General features: G+C 34.4%; 1 protein-coding gene and 1 pseudogene across 2 annotated transcripts in view; one reads left to right on the forward strand and one right to left on the reverse strand.

The window, feature by feature from the left end:
- The window catches only part of LOC306638119 (uncharacterized protein), a 734,580-nt gene that overhangs the window by 12,062 nt on the left and 710,099 nt on the right, over nt 1-12,419 (reverse strand). The window lies entirely within an intron of this gene.
- LOC306638118 (mediator of RNA polymerase II transcription subunit 6-like) lies at nt 711-2,791 on the forward strand (annotated as a pseudogene). The gene has a single exon. The product of its transcript is annotated as a mediator of RNA polymerase II transcription subunit 6-like (transcript).

The following is a 12,419-nucleotide window of genomic DNA, read 5'->3' on the forward strand; positions in this document are numbered from 1 at the left end:
ATATTTATATCTCTCCCCCAACCCAAATAAGTCCTCAGACTAAACCAGAGAATGAAGTTTAAGGAAATTGGTTTGCTAAGAGTAGGAGAATAATTCTCTGTGAAGCATGTAGGTTTAGATTCAGGAAGTTCCACAGAAGAACACCTTCTAAGACCCTGTACCCAAATTTGCATTGGTAAATTTATTGTTTTCATTTGTGACCTTCACCTCCCTGCCTCTTATTCACCCCAACTGCATAAGTTTTGAGTTCTACAAAATTTGGATCCACTCTTGAAGTGAAAGGGAAACATAAATAAGTTGTTAGAATGCATATCATTGCTATTGTATCCTTTTAAATGTCATTCAGCCTTCTAAATTTATAGTTCTATTTTGAATATTCATGTCTGATTTTCTTCTTTTCATTTGGGGGACATTATAGATCTTCCATCAATCTCATGTGTTTGCATACTTAAACAATGACAAAAAGTTTATAGTTTGCACACATCACTGTACATTCAAAGCAATTTGTTAAAAATATCAGTAGAAAATTAAATGGCAGATAATTGAAAACAAATAGGATAGGTCAAGATATTTTAAAACAGTTAATTTATTTGCTAGCATGTCTACCTATAGTCTATGTGATTTCTAAGGGAAACATGAGATTTCCAACTAGAAGAAGATTTTGTAAAATTTTAACAATAAATGAAATTAAATAGATGTTTAATGCAGGTTTCTTTAGAATTTCTATTCCATAACATTTTAATTAGTAGTTTTTTAAATCTTATATAGACCTATAATATTCAAAGGGTATGCTCCAAGATAGTTTAGTAATTTACATAAACTAGGTTTGAAAAATAAGATGATAGAAAGTTTTAGTCATTATGTAAACCCAATACTTCATGGTTACTCTGGAAGATGTCTGAAATATATAGTAATACTTAGTAGTCTTTGTGATAAATTACATTTATCACAATTTACCTTCCATATAAAAATATCTGGTCTGTCCATTGAATTGTGTTCTCTTGGACACAAGGTCTTTATTTTAATTTTTACATCCCAAGACCTCAGTACATTGAACCCATCCGATCTTGATGTATTTTTTTGTTGAATCTGATGCAATGAATATTTTAAGAACTTTTCTTAAATTCCATAGCTTGCAGATGTGATAATGAGAAACCCATAATAGACACAACTGGGAATTTTTCTCATCTTTACCAGTATATGCGTATATATTAAAATATTTAATATAAATGCTTTAATATTTAATTTATTGAAAATGAAATATTTAAAAAAGGTAATATATTCACACATTTCAAAATTAAAGAGGAAAAAAGGAAATATGTACACTGAGAAAAAAATCTCCCATTCTAGTTCCAGAAATTGTTTTAGGCATATAGAAAGAAAGGTTTTTACATTCTTTTCAGCATATCATACAAACTGTACAAAGTCATAACCTTTTTACTTAACACTCCTGTACATAGCATGAAATCTTAAAAATAAGTGATTTTCTCTTTCTCTTTTTTGGCTACATTGGGTTTTTGTATTTGTATTACAATTTATTAAACTTTTATTTAACTGAAGGATATTTAGATATTTTTCCAGTCTCGTCTTGCAAAAAAAAAAAAAAAAAAAAAAAAATTGCAATGCAGGTTTAATTTAAATTTCTTTAGAATTTCTTTTCTATAAGCTTTTAATAAGTAGGTTTTATCTCACATGTGCCAATAATATTCAAAGAATGTGCTCCAGATCTCCCGGCCTCGCTGCTGCTTTGCCCTGTTTTCGGGGCACTTTTCTCCCCAGCAACCCCCTCGTGGACTCTTACTGCCCCTCCTCACCATCCGTAAAATATTCAACCCGCACATTTTGTCGTAATAGTTATTATGTGTGCGCCGGAAAGAGAATCTACGAGCGCTTTTGCAATTATGATGGCGGTGGATATCCGAGATAATCTGCTGGGAATCTCTTGGGTCGACAGCCCTTGGATCCCCATTTTGAACAGTGGTAGTGTCCTGGATTACTCTTCAGAAAGAAGTAATCCTTTTTGTGACAGGACCTGTAATAATGAAGTGGTCAAAACGCAGAGGCTAACATTAGAACACTTGAATCAGAGGGTTGGAGTTGAGCACATCCTTCGACATGCTCAGGAGCCCATTCTTTTCATCATTCGGAAGCAACAGAGGCAGTCCCCTGCTCAAGTTATCCCACTAGCCGAGTACTGTATCATTGCTGGAGTGATCTATCAGACACCAGACTTGGGATCAATTATAACCTCCAGAGTGCTTACTGCAGTGTGTGGCATTCAGTCAGCTTTTGATGAAGCTATGCCATACTGTCAATATCATCCTTCTAAAGGATATTGGTGGCACTTCAAAGATCATGAAGAGCAAGATAAAGTCAAGCCTAAAGCCAAAAGGAAAGAAGAACAAGTTCTGTTTTTCAGAGACAACACGTGGGTGCTTTACTCCTAGATCTTAGAAATTTCCACCCAAATTTGTGCAGTCTGGAGAAAAGCCTGTTGCAGTGGATCAAAGAAAGAGGCAGAACCTACAGAAACTGTAAAATCGGAGGAGAGGGAAACCACAAAAAATGTCCCACAGACAGTGATAACAAAAGGTCCCCCTGAGAAACAGATGAGACTTCAGTGAGGACTGGACAGAAGAGAAACTTGCAAGACTCCTCTTGTCAATAATTATACCTTGGTACTATGGTAGGCTCTTGAGCTTTAAGGCACTTGGTCCACAGCTCTCTCATTTGTGTGCAGTGTACTTGTTTAATAAAGAATGTTATCCCTGTCTTGCTTCCTATGTGAATATTACCTTTCATGATCTGGACTTGAGCAACCTGCTTACTCACATGTGTTCTGGAGTACACCTTTAAAGACAAAATAAAGGTATTTGTATAAAATATATTTATATATATACTCCATGATAGTTATACATTTTATACAAAAAAAGACTCAATTTATAGGTCATATTACAATTTCTTGACTCAAAATTTCATGATTTGAATTTTGATAGATATTGCCAGGGTGCCTTCCATAGATGAATTCAGGTACATTCAGTATTAAAATGCTCCTTTCCTTCATTTTTGCTTCTGGATTGTGTCATCAAACTTTTAAATTTTTGTCAAGATAGGTGAAGGATGTTATCACTATAGTTTTAATTGATATTTCTTACTATTTTTGAAGTTGAGACCTTTTTTATGTGCTTATGAATATTTAAATTTTGATTTACAGAGCATAAAACTGTTTTTATCTCCTTACTAATACTCAATTAAATGTGAAATTATTTTATTTACTTATTTGTGCATCTTGGTCATCATTTTTGTTCTTGTGTAAATAGATAAATATGATAAATAGAAATGTTTAATTACAGACCTCCATGCTCCAGTTTGCAAACTGCAAAGGTTTTCTGTTAAAGCACACAGAATCTATTATATTGCATCTTGTCATTGAATGAGAATGCAGCAACTTTTAGAAATGTAAATTATTTTAATTATTAACTATTAATTAAGCATCAGTCTCCAATCCTAAAATGAATAACAATTTAAACCTTTTTTTCCTGGACTGTGTAAATTATTTCAATAGTTACTAATACATAGTAATAATTGAAATGTAAGGCAGATTTGTAGGGCACTTGAGTGGCCTTTGTCAAAAAATGAATAAGTTTCACTACATTTTTAAGGAGATTCAACTAATAGCGTTTAGGTTTATTCCTCAGGTGAACATTAAAGCACTCAAGATGTCAGGGTCTATCTAGTCTTGCTAATTATATTAAATTACTAGAAACTCAGCTGATTATCCATGTCTGATTTCATTCTGAGTTGTGCTATACTTCTGAGGTGTTGTCATATTAACTTTGGGGATTTGCACTGAGGAAACCATAGGTAACTGGTCAGTAAGTTCTTAGATTCCAGGGAAGACAGAGGGTCTTGAAACACCAATGGAGCAAGTAGAGCTGGTGCTTTACAGTGGACATGCTGCTTTGTAAAAAATTTCAAGTTTCTTTTCTGCATTATAATGCTTTAATGAAATCCTTAAAACTTCAGGTCAATTTGTTAAATCATATACAATCTTAAGTAAACCATAGAAGAGAAGCCTATATATATGTGGGGTGAAATTAATGAGACAGGACATACTCAGCCAAAAGGACCAATTATGGGATGGACAGAGATAATTGCTGAAGAACTCCAGGTAGTCAAAATTATTGAGAGGTATAAGTACAGTTTACATTGTGGGGATCTCAGAAACCACAGAGATGGGGTCTGGATTTCCTGCCTTCATGGGAATGGGACTTGCATTATTGTTAAACAGTAAGGGATAAATCTAAAAGACTGGAAAAGATGGGGGTAATTAAATGTGACTTTAAACTATGCTGATGTTTACCTGTCACAGGCCCTCAGTGTTCAAGAGTGATTCTCTTCTCAAATTTCATGCTTGCAGTATGCACTTCCAAAAAGTTACTGCTATATGTTCATGCTATAAGTATCTTCTCCCTAACCATATCATAAACTTCTTAAACATATAGATTAATTTTTATTCATTGTGCTTATTTCTGATAATGTTTAGCATGGTGTTGAGCTGATATTATGGCAATTAGCATATATTTATGAAATGGACTCTATTGATCACTTCTTTTTAGGATTTACAATGGCTGTGTTTACATAAAATGGGATCTTAAATGTATTTTCTATCTCCCTTTGTTTCAGATGGAGGACATTTCACTTCTGATGTGTTTGTGTTTTTCTTTTATTGAGATTGTCACTATGAATATCTTGCTTCCTCAATAGCACTTGGTTTTCAAGGTTCCTTCTAAAAAACATCAAGATAACTTTGAATTAGATTATTCTCTTCTGCTAAGATAAAGTCTATGCTTGTGCTTTAGTTCTAATTCATGAATACTAAGTCCATGTCTCAGATGACTGTCCAGCTATTTATATAAACATGAAGTATGAACATGGCTTGAATCTCTGAACAGAGCTGTTACCAGCTGATACTTCAAAAAAATCATTTTTTCCTTCAGAGGACCTGAATCTCAAAGTTTTAAATACAGCTTTAATTTGCTTCTTAGGAATAGCAAACCTTGTAGATTAACAAGTGTCAGGAATAGCAGTGAACAAATACACACGTTTTACCCCCCTCAGTAGGGTGTGTAGGATAGAGGAGGAGAAAAGAGAAAAAAAAGGAGTCGGTGGCACAGTCCTCATACACACAATCTCCTTGTTGATGAGAGAGCTGGTATAGATCAGAAATCCTGCCTGTTCCAGTCCATGAGTTGAGAGAACAAACCAGCTCTGAGGATGGACATGCTAATTGCTTTTCCAATCATCTTCAGGCATAATGCAAGTGGTACTTCCAATCAGGCTGTGTGTTTCAGGTGGCTACATCATTGTTTTGAGTAGTAAGTTCCCAGAATTGATAGCTGAGAAAAGCTGTGTAAAAAAAAAAAAAATTAAAATTGGGAGGAGGGTGGTAGGGCTCTGCTACTGCTTCTGCTTATGCACAGCACGTTTCCTAAGACTGTGCAGCTGACGCTCAGCAGACTTTTAGTTTTTGTTCAGGTCTGGTTTTGATCTGCAGTGTTCAGGGATGAGCAATTCCTTTCAAGTTATTTGCAAACCTTGTCAAAGCCTGATTGCAGCATGACATTGATGACAGACTGATTATTACTTGTCTCAAAAAGCAGTGTAAGAACATATTGGCTTTCATGAAAACATCCAGCTTGTCATTAGCGTACAGTGCAAATGGCAGCGGTTTCATACTGGAATCCTGGAAGCACAGGCAAAAGGAGTCATCTCTGTTTCTATTGGTTCTGGGAGGATTTCGATAAAATCTTGGGGATAATTTTTCTCAGGTTAAATTTCCACTGCTCTATGACAAATAATCATGTTTTGAAATTTTGCAAGTTATCTTGAGATATTCTAGGAGATTAGACAGGAATAAATAAAAATATATATAAAATACTGTTAAAATATCAATAACTATTTTTTCCAGTCAAGCAAACCTTCTAAAGCTTAGACATGAGTTCAGTAGCAAAGTTTTGCTTGCTTGGAAACCATATGTGCTAAGTGTTGATAATTCTCAACCACTTGAGCTAAATTTAACAAGATAAATTAGTTACTTTACTAAATGAATTGGACCTTAAAGTAGGTACTTACTCTTTTCAAACCACAAGAACTTAGTTGTATTAAAGAAGCATATATATTCTAAAACCTTTCCACAAATTAAAAACTTTGTAATTTCAATTTTATTCAAGAGCCAAAAAATTTAGCTATATTTCTACTGGATACTTGAGAAAAAGTTACTTGCTGGAAACTCACGGTATCTATGGTCAATATATTGTATTCTCTTTTGCTACTTCTTGCTTCTGTTGGTTAAAATGTAAGAGGCTAATCTCATTAAACTAGAGCCACTCATTCCCAGAAGGAACAACTAAAATTAACTTTTACAGAGATAATTAAAAAAAAAAAAAAAACTATCTTGATAACATAATGACTTGTTTCAAGTTAATTGAAACTTCTAATGAAAAAATAGTATATTTATGTGGAAAAACATAGGTAAACATATTTAAAGAGGAAAATCTTTATCTAGTGGCAGGTTCCCAATACCCTATCATAGGAGGTTATCACTGATATGTATATATTTTTCATTGTCAACTAATTTTTTTTCCATAAATTGAAGCAGAACTTAATGTAGTATTCTTAACCATACTTTACTCCTTTTGCAGTATTGGATAGGACTTCAGCATTGCCTCATTCAGAAAAGAGTGCTTATGGCAATAAAAAGTACGTGCAGAAAATTTCCCTGGTAACTTTATTTATAATATCCTCAAACAGGAAACAACACAATTATCCATACATAGAACAACAAGTATATTATGGTATATTTGTATAATGGAATATTTTCTTGGCCCCTGTGTTTGCTATGTGCATAGGTACTCATAAGTGAAATACATTAAAAATGCAAGTGAATTAATGATAACCTGTGAAAGTAGTAATTTAAAAGAAATGAGCAAAATGCATGAATGATAACTTAACCAAATAGAATATCCAAATGGTCAGTAACTGCCCATGTGAAAAGGCAGTCAGAATCTTTTGTCTTCAGCTAATTTAAATTTGAACCATAAGGAACAGCACTGTCCCACCAGCAGAATGACAACAATTTTTAAAGGCTGAAAATACCAAGTGTAGTAAGGATAAGAGTCAGGTTTTCAAAAAGTATACAAATTAATATATTTCAAAACTCAAGGATCACTCTGTTTGGATCAAAGTGTTTGGCAGTATCTACAAAAGTGAAATATAACCAATCTAGTGTGAATCACGTACATAATAGCAATGAGTATTTATGGCAACAAAAAGCAGGTGTAGGAAATATTACTTCCTATTTATTTATTATAGCCCCCAATTGAAAACAACCCAATTATACATAAGCAGAACAATAAATATATCCATTGTGGTATATTGGACAATTTAGTAACACCAAATAATAATTACAGTTAGCACTGATATTATAGAAGATAAGAAGTTTCTTGACAGAACTGAGAAGTCAGTAAGATAGAAATTTTAGAAATCTATTATTTCATTCATGTGGAAGGGGCAAAAATAGATTTTTTTGTAAAGATTTGTGAATCAATTAAAAAGTGTGAAGGGTAATAATTTTGTTTAGAGCAATAACCAGAATAAAAGGAAAACAAGTGATTAAGTGGGAATTTTATTCATTTCTTATTTTTAATCAATATGTATGTATATTAACATTTTAAAATTATAAAACAGATTTGAAATTCAAGGCTACTGAATGTGAACTAAAAACTGCAAGACATCCATTTTGCTATTGTTGATGTATACACAATGGGAGAGCCCTTGGAAAGACAGCAGAAGACAAAACCAGTCTGTCAGGGACTCAGGCCTTGACTGAAAGTCTCACCTTCCAGCCATGGTGAAGACCGTTCCCTACAATCCTACAAAACAAGCATGTGCATTAGTCAGAGTGTGAGATTCAGTGGGGAGGACTTGGCAGAAGGACAAAAAGGAGTCTCCAAACTTCTTTGGAAAGTGTTTTGCCACTTATCCTAAAGCTTTAACTCTGCCAACTGGAGTCAGTGGGCTATTATAAATTTATATATGCATTTAATCTGCCTGGAGAATTTTTTTACTTATATGGTACATCAACATTTCAAAACAACCTTTTAAGATACAGAATCTTCCAAGAGGAAGGTTCTTTATCTGTGAGAGGCAGCTTTCCTTCTGAGGGACAGCAATGACTAGTTTGTTTGAGTACAAAACTGACAGTTGGGAAAGTCTAAAATATAATTCTGGCTTTTTTACTTCCTAAGGTTGGCCATACAGAATAAAAATGAACCTGTCAGGGAAGCAGAATTTTGGAGAAAGTATAGTATTAAAAAAAGAACTAAGAAACTCCACTGTAATAGGAATTGTGGAAATCCCTTGACCACTACATGAGTTAACTTGTCTGATTAGATCTAGTTAGAAACCATTGGAAAAAATGAGCATATAGGATTTATGAAGCTCTGTGAAGAGAACTGAAGAATATAAGGATTCTGTAGAAAAAGTATATAATAATTCTGGGACATTATTTTGCCCTTATCATCTGAAATGAAAGTAGCTTAAATTATTGCAAATGAGTGAGTTTTTTTCAAATTAATGAAATAAGGTAATAACATGAAAGTCAAGTTCTTAGAGTTAACCTACTTTGTTGCAGTCTGAGAGAAGAATTGTGGCCCTTAATAGATGCCTTGCATAGATACAGCCCTTAGTTCAGGGGTCCACAGCTCTTTGAGAGAAAGGGAGATCACTAAATGTTGGTTAGATCGCAAAAACAATTAGTAGGTTCTTTGTGAAAGTACCTGCTGCCTTTTCAGTTTGACTCTCTGTAATTGAACAAAATCCATCACAGAGTCCAAGAAATTTATTTCAAACTGTATCTGATGGAAAATTAAATAAAACCAAGGAAACTAAGCTCTCAACAGGAAACAAATGGAGGATCAAGGGATTAAATGAAAGACATGGCGAGTAGAAAGAGGTGACAGTGGAAAGTTTTGACTAGTAAGGAAACTGGGCTGTTACATTATCTAAAATGGGCACATGTCTCTAATCTCAGGGGCTCGGTAGGCTAAGGAAGGAGGATCACAAGTTCTGAGGCAGCCTCAGCAACTTGGTGAGACCCTGAGTAATTTAGTGAGACCCTGTCTTAATATAAAATACAAAAAAGGGCTGTGGATATAGCTCAGTGGTTAAGCACCTCTGGGTTCAACCCCAGTACCAAAAAAGAAGAAGAAAAGAGTATAGAATGTTTTCTAGGATTTCAACAGGACAGGCAGGTGAAGTTCACCTTGCTTCAGAGAACAGTTAGCCAGGGATAATTCTCAGAAGAGACATAAATTGTCCTTGGGAAAAGTTAAGATTATGTGTAAGAGGGGGTGGACAAGAACATCTATGGGAATAAGAACATATAAAGACCACAGTGCAGAAGTCCCTCAATACTTCAGGTCTCTCAAATTTTCAAAAAAAGAAGAGGAAGAAAAACAAAGGAATTCTAGCTACATTTACACTAACGTACAGTTAGCAAGGTCATGGGGTTGCGAATCAGCCCAGGATTCTTCTGCTGGCCTTGAGATAGAAATCTCAAAGAGACAAACAAAAAAACAAATGAAAGGAGCTTCATTAGGGATTGTGTTCCTGGACCAATTTTTGATACATTGGGCAGTTTTTATAATCTGCTACTCTCTGTGCAGGTGCACTGGTAGATGTTATGGCAGAGTTCAGTATTTCTACACATGTGTCACCTGATCCATTGAGCATGGTGATCTGCTCATGTGCATGGATCCCTTTTACTCTACTCCCAGAAAGATGACCAAGGGCTGGCTACTGCCACCACCCCAGGAAGGTCATAGGTGGGTGCCAGGGTCAGGCTTTCAGAATGTGCAAATCTATGGAAGTGTGTTTTCAAACTTTAAAGAAAGAAGGTAGTGGAAGTAGGGCTGAACCCACTTCTTATTGAAGACAGAAAACATGGTTGGTTTGGCCTCTCTTGTTTTATCTCATTTAGATTCTTCCTCTTAATTTTATTCTATTTTCAAGGTTATTTAATTTGAAATTTTTGATTGTAAACCTTATTAAACAAGAATATACTTGTATTTACATATATATATATATATATATATACTTAAAATGTTTAACTACATCTCTTTTGCAGCATAGAATCATACTTAGAAAAAATTTCCATAGCACTATTTTATATTCAGGTGCTAAGAGTAACAATTCAAAAAACAATATGCACCAATATATTTTATAAGTGTTTTAATACTGCTAGCAAAGTCTTCTGATATATGATTGTGCCCTTCATTCTAAATTCGAAGGTAGAAAAAGACACAATGACTTATATGATTTCCTTACTTTAAAAAATCTGAAAGATCTTTATTTCCTCTTTTATTTAAAATATGTACCTAGTGGGTTTAGAACCAATGTTAAAGTGTTCTGGAATTTGTAGTAGCAGAGTTGGAGTATGCATACTCAAAAACAGACATCCAAACTAAAATATATTGAAACAATTGCAGAGGAGAAAAGGAGAAACACAAATAATGCAGAAATTCCTTTGATAGCTAGTATCAATTCTGATGTAAGAAGGGATTTCACCAAACACTGGAATACAAAATTGAATGAAACATTAATGTTTGAATAGTAATAAAGAAATCATGAGCAGGTTAAAAATGTTGGCAGGTTAAATACCTAGTAGAATAAATGGGATACTGGAGTGTATCTGACAGAGAGCTTGAGAGAAGAAAAATAGGAGAAAGAAAATGTTTAATAGACTTGCCACAGATTCTAAATGAAATAAGATATCATATCCAAATGGAAGGTCTGGAATATAAATATTTGGAGCAAGAAGAAAGAAAAGATTTCAGAGAAGGAGTACTATGATTTTTGTCAGTTGTCTTGGCCCTCTATTTTTGTTCTCTTTCTTAACTTTTATCTCCCAAGCACTCACTTCTAGTTACATTCTTTCTAGTCTTAGGTGTCCTGCTGATGCCCTTGGGCACTGCCATTTGGAATGCCAACAGCCGGTTGAGGATTCCTCTCTACCTGCTTCATACTTCTAACATTTCAGCGAGTATGTATTTTCAATACATGAGACTGAAATTTCTGTCAGGTAAGCAACATGAAAATCAAAGGAATATCTTTGCATCAAGCACCCCAGGTAATAGAGAAGTCCTGCACTGAATTTTGGCAAGAATACCACAAAAATGATGCATTATTCTCAGTATTTTGTATCCAGAGGTACACAATGGTGTTTTTTTTTTTCCCCCTTATAGAAGTGATATCAAATTAATCTTTTGACTACATTGGTGTTAAGATAGCAAAATTTTACCTCTACCCTTTTAGGGATTTTGGCTGAGCTGAAGAATTAAACTGACAGATTAACAGGGTGAAAGCATACAGATTAACTTAAGTTTTATGTGACACAAAGACCCAAGGAAGAGGCAGAACACAAATGCTTTTATATTAGCTTGAACAAAGACACACAGTTGTGGAAAACTAACTAAACTATGTGGGGAGGCAAAAGAAAAATAAGATTTATTTTAACAAGGTCTGTTTGTACAGAATTTTCTTGGTCTCAATTTCCTGTCCTTGATGATAAGAATGTTACTTTCCTTTGGTATAGGGAGAACATCTCCCATATGACAGTCTTATCTCCTACTTTCAGAAAGAAAAAAGGGAAGATTGGAGTGACATTTCTGTACCTGTTTATTTTTTAATTGCCTCAACTCAAAATCATCCTAAACTAAAGTGGCACATTTGGGTGTGTGGTACAGTCTGCCATGCTTTGGTGGTATCTGCCAGGTTTTCCCAGGGTGATGTTATCGTTTCCTTAGGAACTAAGAAGCAATTTGTGGGGATATTCTTTGAGACTCTGAAATGTCCTCCTGTTCAATGGATTTTAGGATCCATTGATCATTAATGCAGGATTCTTAACTCCATTTTAATATCTGTTGGCATTTTACTATAATGAAAAGATAACTTGCTCTCTTTTTCTTTCTCTTTGCCTCTCTTCCTTTCTTTAACTCTGTATGACCCTAGAGATTTTCATTTTATTCACTGAGTTATAATTCATTATCATTATTTCATATTTTGAGCTCAAAATGGCCACAGTCAGTAGAAGCCCGTAGAAGCCCGTTTAAGGCCTGTGTCCTTCCAATACATTCAGACCATTTTTTGAGGACTTCCTTCTTTTCTGGACAAAAAACAAAAAAAAAAAAAAAAATGTTCTACAAATTTATTTTTTGTTTGTTAATTAAGATGTCCTGGAATCCAGCCATCCATGATACTTCAAGCTCAAGGAAAATAGATCCTATCGGCTCTTCTCTATTCCCTACTTTCCTTCCCTTCCTGTGTTACAGTCAGGAGAATCATGTATCTGTCTTCTA

The sequence above is a fragment of the Sciurus vulgaris genome, assembly GCF_902686455.1.
Source record: "Sciurus vulgaris genome assembly, chromosome: 10".
NCBI lineage: Eukaryota > Metazoa > Chordata > Mammalia > Rodentia > Sciuridae > Sciurus > Sciurus vulgaris.